The 14,715-nt window shown below is 41.9% G+C and overlaps 1 long non-coding RNA gene across 1 annotated transcript in view; it reads left to right on the top strand.

Annotated features, from left to right (window-relative positions):
- Window positions 1-13,236: 13,236 nt before the first annotated feature.
- Window positions 13,237-14,715, top strand: part of LOC126941029 (uncharacterized) — a 310,867-nt gene continuing 309,388 nt past the window's right edge. The window contains exon 1 of the long non-coding RNA XR_007721057.1: window positions 13,237-13,298. This is a non-coding gene — a long non-coding RNA (uncharacterized LOC126941029). The remainder of the gene's footprint in view (window positions 13,299-14,715) is intronic.

The following is a 14,715-nucleotide window of genomic DNA, read 5'->3' as shown; positions in this document are numbered from 1 at the left end:
TCGTGGTAACCGCCCAGGAGTCTATTGGGAAATAGACTTCACTGAAGTAAAACCTCACTATGCTGGATATAAGTACTTAGTGGTGTTTGTAGATACCTTTTCAGGATGGGTAGAAGCCTACCCCACCCGGCAAGAAACGGCACACATAGTAGCCAAGAAAATTTTGGAAGAAATCTTTCCTAGATTCGGACTTCCCAAGGTAATTGGGTCAGATAACGGGCCGGCCTTCGTTTCTCAGGTAAGTCAGGGGCTCGCCAGGATATTGGGGATTAATTGGAAATTACATTGTGCCTATAGACCCCAGAGCTCAGGACAGGTAGAAAGAATGAATAGAACAATAAAAGAGACCCTTACTAAATTGACCTTAGAGACTGGTTTAAAAGATTGGAGACGCCTTCTATCCTTAGCTCTGTTAAGGGCCCGGAATACACCTAACCGTTTTGGGCTCACTCCATATGAAATCCTCTACGGAGGACCCCCCCCTTTGTCAACCTTGCTTAATTCCTTCTCCCCCTCCGATCCTAAGACTGACCTACAGGCCCGGCTAAAAGGACTCCAAGCAGTACAGGCCCAAATCTGGGCCCCCTTGGCAGAACTGTACCAACCAGGACATCCACAGACCAGTCACCCCTTCCAGGTGGGAGACTCTGTCTACGTTAGACGGCATCGCACTCAAGGACTAGAGCCTCGGTGGAAAGGACCCTACATTGTTCTCCTGACCACACCCACAGCCATAAAGGTTGACGGAATCTCCACTTGGATCCACACATCCCACGCCAAGGCTGCTCCAGGGACGCCCGGACCAACACCACCTGAGACATGGAGACTCCGACACTCCGAGGACCCGCTCAAGATAAGACTCTCTCGTATCTAGCCCCTTGCTTGTTACTAGCCCTCCTTCCCTGCGTCGCTGGCAGTAATAACCCCCACCGGCCATATAACCTGACCTGGCAGGTGATTGATTTTAGTACTCATGAGGTCTTAGATAAAACCTCAAAAATTGCTCCTATGGGGACTTGGTTCCCTGACCTCTATTTCAACCTAGACAAAATAGCAAAAATAGATGACATGGAAGGGGGAGAATGGAGAAAACAGGCTAGAAGGGTGTCCGTAAGCCGGAACGGGTTCTATGCCTGTCCCGGATTCAGGACAGGAGAAATGAAAAAAACTTGTGGAGAAATAGATGCCCTGTTTTGCGCTAGTTGGTCCTGTATAACTACTAATGATGGAGAATGGAAATGGGCCACGAAACCCTGGTACATAACCATGTCCTTTGTCCAGCGCTGCACCAGAACCCGATATTCAAAAACTTGCAATCTGGTCCGCATCAAGTTTGAAGATGCAGCAAAATCTGATAACCGTTGGATATCCGGGTTAATATAGGGCCTATATTTATACCAAAAGCCACTGTATGGAATCCCTATCCAAATCAAATTAATAGTCAACCCTATCACAGCCCCTGTCGCAGTAGGACCAAACCAAGTTTTATCAGAAACAAGGAAGCCCCTGGTTCCTGCACCAAGAGAGCCCCAACCAAGAGCTCCTAAAAGCACTTCCCCGCCTCTAATCTCCACCTCCTCTAAATACACACCTTCAGCCTAAAACGTCACCCGCGGGCCCCTTGACCTGGGAATAGGTGACAGGCTCCTAAATCTCATAAAGGGCTCCTACTTCGCTTTAAACCAGACAAAGCCAGAATTTACATCCTCTTGCTGGCTATGTCTGGCAACAGGCCCCCCTTACTATGAAGGCATTGCCTCCACTAATAATTTCACTAACTCCGCCAATCCTACTGGATGCGCATGGGAACAACAAAGAAAACTAACCCTGGCTGAAGTTTCTGGGTCAGGAACCTGCATAGGCCAGGTGCCCCCTAGTCATCAGCATCTTTGTAATGTAACTTTGACAGTACCCAGCTCCAATCACTATTTGGTCCCCTCCGAGACGGACTGGTGGGCTTGCAACACTGGGCTCACCCCCTGTATATCCACAGCCGTTTTTAGCAGTGGCACCCACTATTGCGTGTTGGTACAAGTTGTTCCCCGAGTATACTATCACTCTGGAGACTCCTTTGATCTCCGGTATGAGCAAAAAAACTCATACTAGACCAAAGAGAGAACCTATCTCCCTCACCCTCGCCGTAATGTTAGGAATTGGGGTAGCGGCTGGAGTTGGGACCGGGACAGCAGCCCTAGTGCATGGTAACCATCATCTGCAACAACTTAGAGTAGCCATAGATGAAGACCTTAGAGCCATAGAACAATCCATCACAAAACTTGAAGAGTCCTTGACTTCTCTGTCTGAAGTTGCATTACAAAACCGACAACGAACTAGAAATTGTCTTTCTGAAAGAGGGCGGGCTCTGTGCAGCCCTGAAAGAGCAATGTTGTTTTTATGCAGATCATTCAGGAGTAGTTAAAGATTCCATGGCAAAACTGAGAGAAAGATTAGACAAGAGAAAAAAAGAGAGAGAATCTCAGCAAAATTGGTTTGAAAATTGGTACAACCAATCCCCTTGGCTTAGCACCCTAATCTCCACCATCTTAGGACCCCTCATCCTGCTCACGCTCATCCTGACTTTTGGGCCATGCATACTCAACCACTTACTCACCCTTATTAAAAATAGATTAAACATAGTACATGCTATGGTTCTGACCCAACAATACCAGACCCTCAGGACTGAAGAAGAGGCTCAAGATTGAGCCTCTGACACAAAAAGAGGAGGGAATGAAACTAGGCCTCATAAAACTTAGAAACTAGGCCTCATATAGAAAAAATTAACACCAGGTGGCTCTGGATAGGGTCCCACCCTGCCTCGATAGGGTCCCACCCTGATAGGGTCCCACCCTGCCAATTCCGGGAAACAACCTCATGGGGTCCCACCCTGCCAAATTCCGGGGGTCCCACCCTGCCTCGAAGTTCCCGGAATCAGCAACTCCAAGAAAAAACCTCATAAGGTCCTGCTCTAACCAATTAGAACAAGACACCTTGCTCAGGCCATAGCTAGACCCAATTACCACGCGCCTAAAGCTTTGTTTGAATTTCACGCCTTAAGCTGTGTTTGAACTTGTGTTTGCCTATATAAACAACCTGTAACAAGCACTCGGGGTCCCAGGGCCAACTTAGAGCTTGGGACCCTAGCGCGCTAGTAATAAATAACTCTCTGCTGTGAATCTCGTGTCGGTGATCCTTCGCGGCGACCCCTGCCCAGGAGGGAATCGACAGTTCGGTTCCAACAAGTGGGATTAAATTACTCTGAAAATTACAAAAAACAAACAAACAAACAAACACTCAACCAACATGATAGGTATGGTATAAATAGGCTGATTCGGAGTCAAATAGTTTTTGAATTTTGTTTATTTCCAACTGGAAGTGGGCTGAGAGCCAAGGCAAGTCTATATTTATTTTAGAGATAGTTGAAATTTTTCTTGGTTGCATTCATTTTTCAGGGAGAAATGTTCCCATACTCTGATTTTCTCAATCTGAAAATGTCTGGGGAAGAATTGTGCCAACAGTTAAAGATAATGTAAGTAATTATTATAATCATTATCATCATGATAATCCTAGCTAATGTCTGCAGTCCCTCAGCTCTTTGAGAATGCAAACATCCTCTTGATAATGCCTATAGCCATCCTCTAAGAAGGCAATTTTCTTCTGTGTCTTTTTCTCTTTATGTCTGTCCTACATGCCTATGGATAAGCAATCTTTCCACACTTCATAAATTCCTCCAATGAAAATAAGTAATGTATGTCATTATCTTCCATGAAAACGGTCAATCATTCCTGATCCCATCAGTGTTGAGTGTTGAAGTTGCTTCGAGCCTTGATATTTCAAAGAGAAATACTATCTGTTTAGTTTTACACATTTCATTTTTTGAAAAGGATCAAGTCTTAGTGAATCCAATGGTACTGAGTTTAGCTTTCTTTTTGGTAAAGCACAGGCTTGAATTGCTGCAGTAACACACATGAGTTGCCACCCAATCAGTCCAAATCAGTCTCTAGGTTAGAGTCCATATGGAGGTGCCAGTGTTGTGCCGTAAGCATAGACAGGTCAGTGCCTGGAGACTTCTCATCCTCTTTACACCTTGGGGTTCAGATAAAAGATGAGGTATTTGTAGAAAAACAAGAAATATTTTCTCTTATATTTCTAAGATGTCAGATGTCAGATGTGCCTGTTTCTAATACATCATCAAATAAGTTAAAGAAATGTAGTTTTTATTTGAAAGCCATGAACATGTGGGAACATGTGGGAAGGTATCCATTTCTAGTGCAAAATACAATGAAATTACTGAAACCAGAACAAGATACTCTTCACATATATTTGTTTCGTGGACAATACACCTAACATTGAGTTTCTCCTTCCTATTTTTTTTGGTAACTCTCTTTGTTTCTCCCAAAAACAACAAACAAACAAACAAACAAACAAACAAAACGCCAAAAACACAACCTCTCAAACTACAGTTAGTTTCCCACAGGGTGATATTTGGCTCTAACATTTAATCGATGATGTTTTCAGGTAAGGCAGGGGAGAAATGCTTAATGAATGAATCTCTGTATATGAATTTAACGCCTAAAAGAGCACATAAACTATATTTATTAAATTACATAAACTGTTATGATATGGCATTCCATTCCATACTCTCAAGCACATTTACTTAAATTTCTCATTATAAGATCTCCTCTTATCTTCCTCATTTAGTTACCCAAACCTCAGGAGAAAATATTTCCATACAGGGGAGAGCAATGTTTGAAAGAGGGAAATTTGACAAGGTTAAAAAAAATTGACAATGGTAGGCAAGTCAGTCAAGACTCTCAACGTCATGTGCCATTAGGGAATTGCAAATGTGAGCAATGACACACCGACAACACAAAATATTGACAAGAAGTTGAAAATACATGGCCACCCAGAAACCTGTGCACAGAAGTTTATTTCAGCTTTAATTATAATTGCCAAAATGTGGAAGCAACCAAGATGTCCTATAACAGGTGAATGCATAGATAAATTGTGGTAATTCTGCAATGGAATATTATTCTGTCCTAAAAGCAAGTGAGTTATCAAGCCATGAAAAGAAATGGAGAAACCTCAAATGCATATTGGTAGGTGAAAGAAGCTATTCTGGAATGTCTGTATGATTCCAACTATAGTTTCTTACAGAATATGCATTACCAATTAATACTCTTACCAGTAGTGTCTAAAAATGTTTGACTCCTTATGTTTACTTTATCATTGTCCTAAAAAATAAACATTTTTTTTAAATTTGGAAATTATATTTTATTTTGGATTTTAAAATACTGAGTTATTTTATTATCGTAATACTTCAAGAATTTGGAGTATGATACAGCATTTTCTTATCTGCCCACTTTTTAGACTTTATCAGAAGTAATATTTTTTCACGTTGATTTACATAGTGTTTTCTTTAAAAATAAAATGTTACTAATGCAACTGAAACCTTATCCTCTAATTCTTTTTCTTTTTCTTGCTTCCAGGAGAAACCATTCTCTGAGGTGGGGGTATATCATTCTCACTAGCATTTTTATTTTTAGATTTTTTTAAAATAACAAATGCCGTAAAGGCTTTACCTTTTCAAATAAAATATGTTTATATTTACCTTCTTTTTAAACAATATGTTTATATTTGTTTCTCATTTTTTCCTTTGTTTTCTAGTTCATTTTTAAGCAAGGAAATAATTAGATAAAAATATAGAATGACATTATCAAGAACTCAGTGCTATCTGCTACTTTTTCAATATTTTCCAGTTGAGGTATATTTAAAGAGGAAAGAGAGAGAGAGAGAGAGCTAGCTGCTCTGATGGCACTTCAGATATGTACACAAAGTACTGTAGATACATTGATCTGAGGCAGACTTTAAGTGATTTCTAAGTTTTGAGAGAATCAGGCCACGTCTATACCGTATTTTCAAACTTTTACATGCATAGGCATCACCTGGAGAAGTAGCTGAAGCACAGTTCCGGAGCCCCGTCCCCTGAGATTCTGATGAAGTAGGTCAGCGAGGCGCCCATTTATTTACATACCTCACAAGCTCGGGGGATGCCAGCGCCACCTGTGAGGACCACACTTTGAAAATCGGTGATGTGCACAATGGTTAAAATAAATCCGGAATCAAAACACTGTCTTGATATTGTTTCCCCCTAGATTCTGTTTGTTTTACATCAGTCACAATAGACTGCTGTCTTCCAGTTTCAGACCTCATGCCTCTGTGTGGACGGCTCAAAGCAATTCTTTATTCTGTGTGAAACAGATATTTTGAACTCTGTCTGAAAGGTCACTTATCTCTGTCACCCCAGGGTAGGGTCATGGGTGCCTTGTTTAGTTCATTTGGTGAGGTCATGTTTTCCTGGATAGTCTTGACACTTGCAGATGTTTGTCACTGTCTGGGTATTGAAGAGTGAGGTATTATTGTAGTCATCACACTCTAGGCTTATTTATATTCATCCTTCTTGGGAAGGCTTTCTAAGTATTCAAAGGGAATTGAATGTTATGATCTAAATCTTTGTTCAGTGAAGCTGTATCTGCACTATGGACACCTCAAGCTCAGTAATGCTGTGACTCTTGCAGACTCATAGTGATACTGCCTTGGTGATCTTGGGTAGAATCTGGGAGGGTTCCCAGGGTTACCAGGACAGACTCTGTTCTATTCCCTTACTTTCCAAACTAAAAAGTCTCCCTCTCTGTGCTGAGTTGCCTGGAGCTGGCGGAGGGATGACACAAGCACCTGTGTGGCCACCACCACCGGGACTGTGCTGGTTCAGACCTGAAGCCAGCACAGCACTGGCTCTTACTCCAGACCCATGACAGCCACTGCCTGGCTACCACAAATATTCGTTCAAGGTCCAAGAGCTCTTTAACCAGCATTTGGCAAATCCAGCCAGACTTGTGCCCTTCCCTTTAGGGCAATGAGCTCCCCTAGAACTCTGAGTGGGTCCAGAAATGCCACCTGGGATCCAGGGCCTGGATTCAGGAACCTTAGGTATCTACTTGGTATTCTATTCTTCTGTGGCTGAACTGGCACCCAAGCCACAGAACAAAATCCTTCCCACTCTTCTCTCTTCTTTCTTCAACCAGGAGGAGTTTCCTCCTATGGCCACCATAGCTGGGAAAGTGCTGGGTCACACCTGAATTCAACATGGCCCTGGGTCTTACCCAAGGCCCATGGCTACTACTGCCTGGGTGCCGCTGATATTTATTCAGGGCCCATGGGCTCTTTATTTAGGAGATGATGAATCCTGCCAGGACTGAGGCCTTCCATTCAAAGTAATGGGCTCCTGGCCGTGTGCAGTGGCTCGTGCCTGTAATCTCAGCACTTTGGGAGGCCGAGGCAGGCAGATCATGAGGTCAGGAGTTTGAGACCAGCCTGTCCAACATAGTGAAACTCCACCTCTACTAAAAACACAAAAATTAGCCAGGCATGGTGGCACATACCTGTAGTCTCAGCTATAATTCTCCTGCCTTAGGAGGCTGAGGCAGGAGAATTGCTTGAACTCAGGAGGCAGAGGTTGCAGGGAGCCAAGATCGCACCACTACACTCCAGCCTGGGCAACAGAGCAAGACTCCACCTCAAAAAAACAAAAGCAAAAAACAAACAAACAAAAAACAAAGCAGTGGGCTCCCTTCTGGGCCATGGTGTGTCTAGAAATGTTTTCCAGATGCTAGAGTTTGAAATGGGGGCCTCAGAACTCTACCTGTTACCCTATTCTACTGTGGATGAGCTGGTATCCAAGTTATAAGACAAAGTCCTCTTTACTCTCCCGTCTCCTCTCCTCAAGCAGAGGGAGGGAATCTCTCCTGGAGCTACCCTGCCTGGAGTTGTGGGGGGAGAGACACAAGCATTCCCTTAGTTGCCCCAGCTGGTGTGTCACTAAGTCACATGCACCCCAAGTCCATTGGCTCAAAGACCAGCACAACACCAGGACTTGCCCATTCATTGCAGTCTTTGTGGCCTAGATTGCTTTTCACGTTTATTTAGAACCCCAGCGCACTTTAGCCTGTGGTGGCATGGTTTGCTGGAACTCAGATTCCAACCGCTGGAATGGACGATTTCCTTCTGGCTAGGGCTGGTCTAAATGATCCCTCTGTGAGTGCTGGCTGAGTTCTGCCCTGTGTTGCTTTCCACTGTGATGCTACAGCATTGAATTCTAATGCAAAGTCCCACAATCACTGCACCCTCCTGAGCACATAGATTCTCTCTCTGCACCATGTGGCCACTGCTGGTGAGGGGGAAGGGAGGTGTCATAATTACCTTCTTCAGTGCCTTTTCCCTTGCTTTGACGTTAAAAGCAGGTACTGTGGTAGCTCACCTAATTTTTGGCTCTTATGAAGATCCTTTCTTATGTGGATAGTTGTTTGATTAGGTGTTCCAGCGGAGAGGACAATCCCTGGAGGGTTCTATTTTGGACATCTCAGCATCTAAAATTGTAAATGGACTTAAAAAAAAAAAAAGAAAGAAAGAAACTTAAGTTCTGGGATACATGTGCAGAACATGCAAGTTTGTTACATAGGTATTCATGTGCCATGGTGGTTTGCGGCACCTATCAACCCGTCATCTAGGTTTAAATGGACGCTTGTATTTGCAAAAGTTGGAACCAAATATCCACACCCCTGTCCTCCTCTTGTCATAAGAAAATGAGGGAAATTATTGTATTTATTAATATGACAGAAGCACTTCCGTTATGTTCTCAGTGTGAAGAAAACTGTTGGCACCTGGATGAGGATTATATATGTCTTAATTAAACTTAGGAAAGCTAAATAATTAAACTTGAGGCCAAAGTACATAAGAAAGCGGCAGCCTTTTATTGCAAATATGTACACACCCTCAGGCGAGATTCACTGGTCCGCGGGAAAGGGCCAGGGAAGTCGTGCCGGCGCTCTCAGATGAGGTTCTCTAGTCCACAAGTAAGAGGTGCCAGGAAGTCATACCGGCCACGGCGGACTTTTATGCATTGGTACTGGAAGTGGGAGGGCAGTGGGCGGGATAAGGGCGTGATAGGGGCGTCTCCATAGGCGTGGCCGGGTAAGTTTCCATCTCTTCGGATTGACGTCACCTGGCGCATGCTCGGTTGTCCTGCACTTTCCCCGGCGCGGGAAAGTTGGTGATGAAGAACCCGGAAGCAATCGGGACTGCCGTCTTGTTCACCTTCCTCCATTTTGTCCCTTCTCCCTCACCCAAATAATATATAGGAATACTGTCAATGCTTTCCAGCTAAAGACCACTAGGATATATCTTTGGTTGGATAAGTTGGGTCAGTGCTCCTTGCAGGTAGAAAGAACACACACCGTGGGGAACCATCGGGTGTCTCAGTAAGAGGGCATGAGAAAGCACTTCTTATCACATTTGGGCTAGCCTGCGTGATTTGAGAGGGTCATGTAAGTGGAAATTCATTCTGGATTGGGTGTTGTCAGAAAAATATGATTGAGCATTTCCATACATCTTATCTATAGGAAGGGCAGAGGCAACTGATGTGATTGATAAAGAAGTAGCTGCCACTCATTTAGTGTGAGAGGAGATATTTGGTTGTTATGAGTTTCACAGTGCCCTTGACTGAAGTGGGTGTTCTGTGAGATTATTTATGTGCAATAAAAGACAGCATGACTTAGCTGTGAGAATCAGATCAGTTCGTGGAGGTCGGGGCTGCTTTTTTCTTTCCGAGTCAAAAACGACAACACAATTCAATCTGGGACTACTCTTGTTACACAGTCCTATTTGCATAGCAGAATTATAAATTCAGTTGTAAGAAAATTATTCATTGTCTATAATGTCACTTATTTTTAGGCAAGTATATAATAATAATAAAATACTTGTGGTTTCTTGTTTAGCTATATCTGTTATGGAGAGAACACCTTGATATGAAAAAATAAATAATTGTTAGTTCCTTTCTCATAATAAGGGATCCCCAGGCCTTTATAATTATTTACTACATGGGGAATAAAACACCCTTGAGATTAGTTGGTATCCATTATTTTAATTTTATCACCAAGTTGAGTGACTCCTACCACAAACTCACAGGAATATAAATCTTGACTTTTTATGTGACCTTGTCATTAAACACCCCTGCTAACAAGTAACATATATTTCCAGCTCCTGACTCCTCTGGGTGTGTGTGTTTGGTTGTATGTGGTTATTAACTTACACCTTCTTCCAGGAACTAGGAAAGTGTTGACATGAATTCAGTCATCTCCTCTACTTACACGGCAGAAATCATTACTGACCTTTGAAAAGCAGAACTACACCATAGAATGCTCAAGCCTAATTTAGTATCCTCACATCATCTTGAAACCAGAAAAAAAAGGACAGGAAAAACTACCATTTTCCTCATTTTTTTCTAGGTAGTAAATCTTTCATGTACTTAAAATGATTTCTTTTTCTGTGTTCAATACATCCAGCAGTTATCTGTGATTAAATTTTAACATATACTGTTCATGCATAAGTGTTTGGCAAAAACATACAATAAAATACAAATAATACTGAAATGACATTGAACATGATTCCATTTATTTGTATACTGAGAAGGTATTTTGTGAAAATATGGAGCCTTATACACCATCAGGAGCAAATGGTTGTATTAAATCTTATTGCAGAAGCAAGAATAATAGATTTGTGACTGATAGATGGAAAGTTAGTCCTCCTTTAATTTGTCCCAACTCATGTTTTGAGTTGATTTTAAGGCACATTGTTTTTCTTAAGTCCTGCAAAAGCTGACAAACAATGTCAAGAAGCTGATATGGTGTCCCCACCCAAATCTCATCTTGAATTGTAATAATCTCCCCCTGACAAGGGTGAGGCGAGGTGGAGATAATTGAATGATGAGGGCAGTTTCCCCCATACTGTTCTCCTGGTAGTGAATAAGTCTTACGAGATCTGATGGTTTTATAAATGGGAGTTCCCCTGTACAAACTCTTTCTTGCCTGCTCCCGTGTAAGATGTGACTTGCTTTCCCTGCACTTTCTTCCGTGATTGTGAGGCCTCATCATCCATGTGGAATTGTGAGTCAATTAAACCTCTTTCCATTACAAATTACCCAGTCCTAGGTCTTAAATTATCAGGAATTTTGCAAGCAGGTTGTTAGATAATTAGTAGTTGAAATTGGTCCTGAGGGGAGTATTGATATCACAGAAATTAGCAAATTAGGAAATCTACGAATTTGAGCCTCCCCTCACCTGGTGGTGCTTAAACATGTACTATTGCTATTGTACACTGCTATTACTGGAACTTATTAGCAGTGTGAGAACAAACTAATACAGAAGCTTATTGAGGAGTCAGTGTATCTGTGGGAAGGAAAGTGGCCTGTACTACAGCGGTAGCGCCTAAGTGCAGCTCATTCTGATAGTCTGTGCTGAACTACTCCAGGGATGTGCCTGGATGAAACATCTCACATAGGGAATGAATTGGTCAGTGACATGCTAGTACATGTTTAAGCACCATGGGGGGTGGGGAGGACTCTAATTTATAGATTTGCTGATTTCTGTGATATCAGTACTCCCCTCAGGCCAATTTCAGCTACTAAGTATCTAACAACCAGCTCGCAAAATTCCTGATAGTTTAATAATCATCTCTTACCAGCCAGTACAAACAAGTTCCAGAACCCCAGTAAAAGTGTTCTCTGTGTAAGTTTAAAATAACAGGAAAAAATAAAAGTAATCTGAAGTTTAGTGATCCTCCAAATTAACAGAAAACCACTTGAAAATAAGAACTAAATTTTACACCCAGAAAACTTGATTACCACAAAAGGATAAAGATAGAAAATCCCAAAATTATGATATGAATCTTTGATTCACAGTAGCTTATGTGGTGTGCCTTACTGCTATTACTGGGACTTACAGAGATAGCATGAGTGTTTGTTGTATATTAGAATTTTTAAAAATCTAAAGGAAAATTTTTTCTTAAAAGTGCTAAGCCAACTGCGTGCAGTGGCTCGCGCCTGTAATCCCAGCACTTTGGGAGGCTGAGGTGGAAAGATCACGAGGTCAAGAGTTCGAGACCAGCCTGGCCAACACGTGAAACCCCATCTCTACTAATAATACAAAAATTAGCTGGGCGTGGTGGTGCACGCCTGTAATCTTACCCACTCAGGAGGCTGAGGCAGGATAATCACTTGAACCTGGGAGATGAGGTTGCAATGAGCCAAGATTGTGCCACTGCACTCCAGCCTGGGTGACTCCATTTAAAAAAAAAAAAAAAAATTGCTGAATTGTGGTTGCAGTGAGAGACGGATGATGAAAATTAGTTAACAGGTACAATGTACGTTATGAGGGTGATGGATATGATCAAAGCTCAGACTTGACCATTATCCAATCCATGCATGTAACAAAATTGCACACGTACCTCATAAATTTGTACCAGAAAACCTCTCAAGGATAAAATAGAAGCCAAATGGGTTACACAGAAATTATCAAAAGTGATAACATTTATTTTTAAAATGTGCTAAAACACTTTATTCTGTTAACAGAAGTCAAGGTAATAAATATCACTGTTTTCTACCCCTTTAGTTTTAATGGCTCATACATAGACTGACAAAATTATGTTTCTGCCAAAAATCGATCCAAAAATATAAACATATTTAAAAACAGAATTACATGTCCATGTTTGAATTAAAGGATTAGACCCATTTTATTTTATTTTGTAGAATACAGAAAACCCAAGTCCTGTTAGTATGATATTCTTTCTTGTTTATATTTATGGATACTTGGGAATTCCTGGCTATGTTGTCCCAAGACTCTATTCTACCTAGAATGCAATTGAAATTTTCTGTGATGAGTATCATGACAGTGGAAGCTAATGTCTGAGGCATCACATCTTAGGAGTGTGTTAGCAAAGATCTTTCTGACTGAGGAACTCCAGGTATGCCTAGTTAGCATTTCACCTCTAAATAATGTACTAGATTTCCTTTCCAATGTCAGCCTCCGGTGTCACCCATATAAAGGCACAAAAGATATAAGGAGTCAACACCAGAGAGTAGAGTTTGGGGAAGCATTGCTTGATTCAAAATCAACTTTGGAGAACAGCCCAGTGGTTGATTGGTTAGGCTGTTCCCTCACCCAAATCTCACCTTGAGTTGCAATGATCTCCACCTGTCAAGGGTGAGGCCAGGTGGAGATCATTGAATAATGAGGGCAGCTTCCTGTCTACTGTTCTCCTGGTAGTGAGTAAGTCTCACGAGATCTGATGGCTTTATAAATGGGAGTTCCCCTGTACAAACCCTCTCTTGCCTGCTCCCGTGTAAGATGTGACTTACTTCGCCTGCACTTTCTTCTGTGATTGAGAGGCCTCATCATCCATGTGGAATTGTGAGTCAATTAAATCTCTTTCCATTACAAATTACCCAGTCCTAGGTCATAAATTATCAGGAATTTTGCAAGCTGGTTGTTAGATACTGAGTAGTTGGAATTGGTCCTGAGGGGAGTATTGATATCACAGAAATTAGCAAATTAGGAAATCTACGAATTGGAGCCTCCCCTCACCTGGTGGTGCTTAAACATGTACTATTGCTATTGTACACTGCTATTACTGGGACTTAGCAGTGTGAGAACAAACTAATACAGAAGTTTGTTGAGGAGTCAGTGTATCTGTGGGAAGGAAAGTGGCCTGTACTACAGCAGTAGCGCCTGAGTGCAGGCCATTCTGATAGTCTGTGCTGAACTCCTACTCCAGGGATGTGCCTGGATGAAACATCTCACATAAGGAATGAATTGGTCAGTGACATGCTAGTACATGTTTAAGCACCATGGGGGGTGGGGAGGGCCCTAATTTATAGATTTGCTGATTTCTGTGATATCAGTACTCCCCTCAAGGCCAATTTCAGCTACTAAGTATCTAACAACCAGCTCGCAAAATTCCTGATAATTTAATAATCATCTCTTACCAGCCAGTACAAACAAGTTCCAGAACCCCAGTAAAAGTGTTCTCTGTGTAAGTTTAAAATAACAGGAAAAAATAAAAGTAATCTGAAGTTTAGTGATCCTCCAAATTAACAGAAAACCACTTGAAAATAAGAACTAAATTTTACGCCCAGAAAACTTGATTACCACAAAAGGATAAAGATAGAAAATCCCAAAATTATGATATGAATCTTTGATTCACAGTAGCTTATGTGGTGTGCCTTACTGCTATTACTGGGACTTACAGAGATAGCATGAGTGTTTGTTGTATATTAGAATTTTTAAAAATCTAAAGGAAAATTTTTTCTTAAAAGTGCTAAGCCAACTGCGTGCAGTGGCTCGCGCCTGTAATCCCAGCACTTTGGGAGGCTGAGGTGGAAAGATCACGAGGTCAAGAGTTCGAGACCAGCCTGGCCAACACGTGAAACCCCATCTCTACTAATAATACAAAAATTAGCTGGGCGTGGTGGCGCACGCCTGTAATCCTACCTACTCAGGAGGCTGAGGCAGGATAATCACTTGAACCTGGGAGATGAGGTTGCAATGAGCCAAGATTGTGCCACTAGCACTCCAGCTTGGGTGACTCCATCTAAAAAAAAAAAAAAAAAAAAAATTGCTGAATTGTGGTTGCAGTGAGAGACGGATGATGAAAATTAGTTAACAGGTACAATGTACGTTATGAGGATGATGGATATGATCAAAGCTCAGACTTGACCATTATCCAATCCATGCATGTAACAAAATTGCACACGTACCTCATAAATTTGTACCAGAAGACCTCTCAAGGATAAAATAGAAGCCAAATGGGTTATACAGAGAAATTATC

The sequence above is a fragment of the Macaca thibetana genome, chromosome 18, assembly GCF_024542745.1.
Source record: "Macaca thibetana thibetana isolate TM-01 chromosome 18, ASM2454274v1, whole genome shotgun sequence".
In the NCBI taxonomy this organism is placed as follows: Eukaryota; Metazoa; Chordata; class Mammalia; order Primates; family Cercopithecidae; genus Macaca; species Macaca thibetana.
The sequence above is the reverse complement of the archived record's forward strand: the minus strand, read 5'-3'. Positions and strand labels throughout refer to the sequence as shown.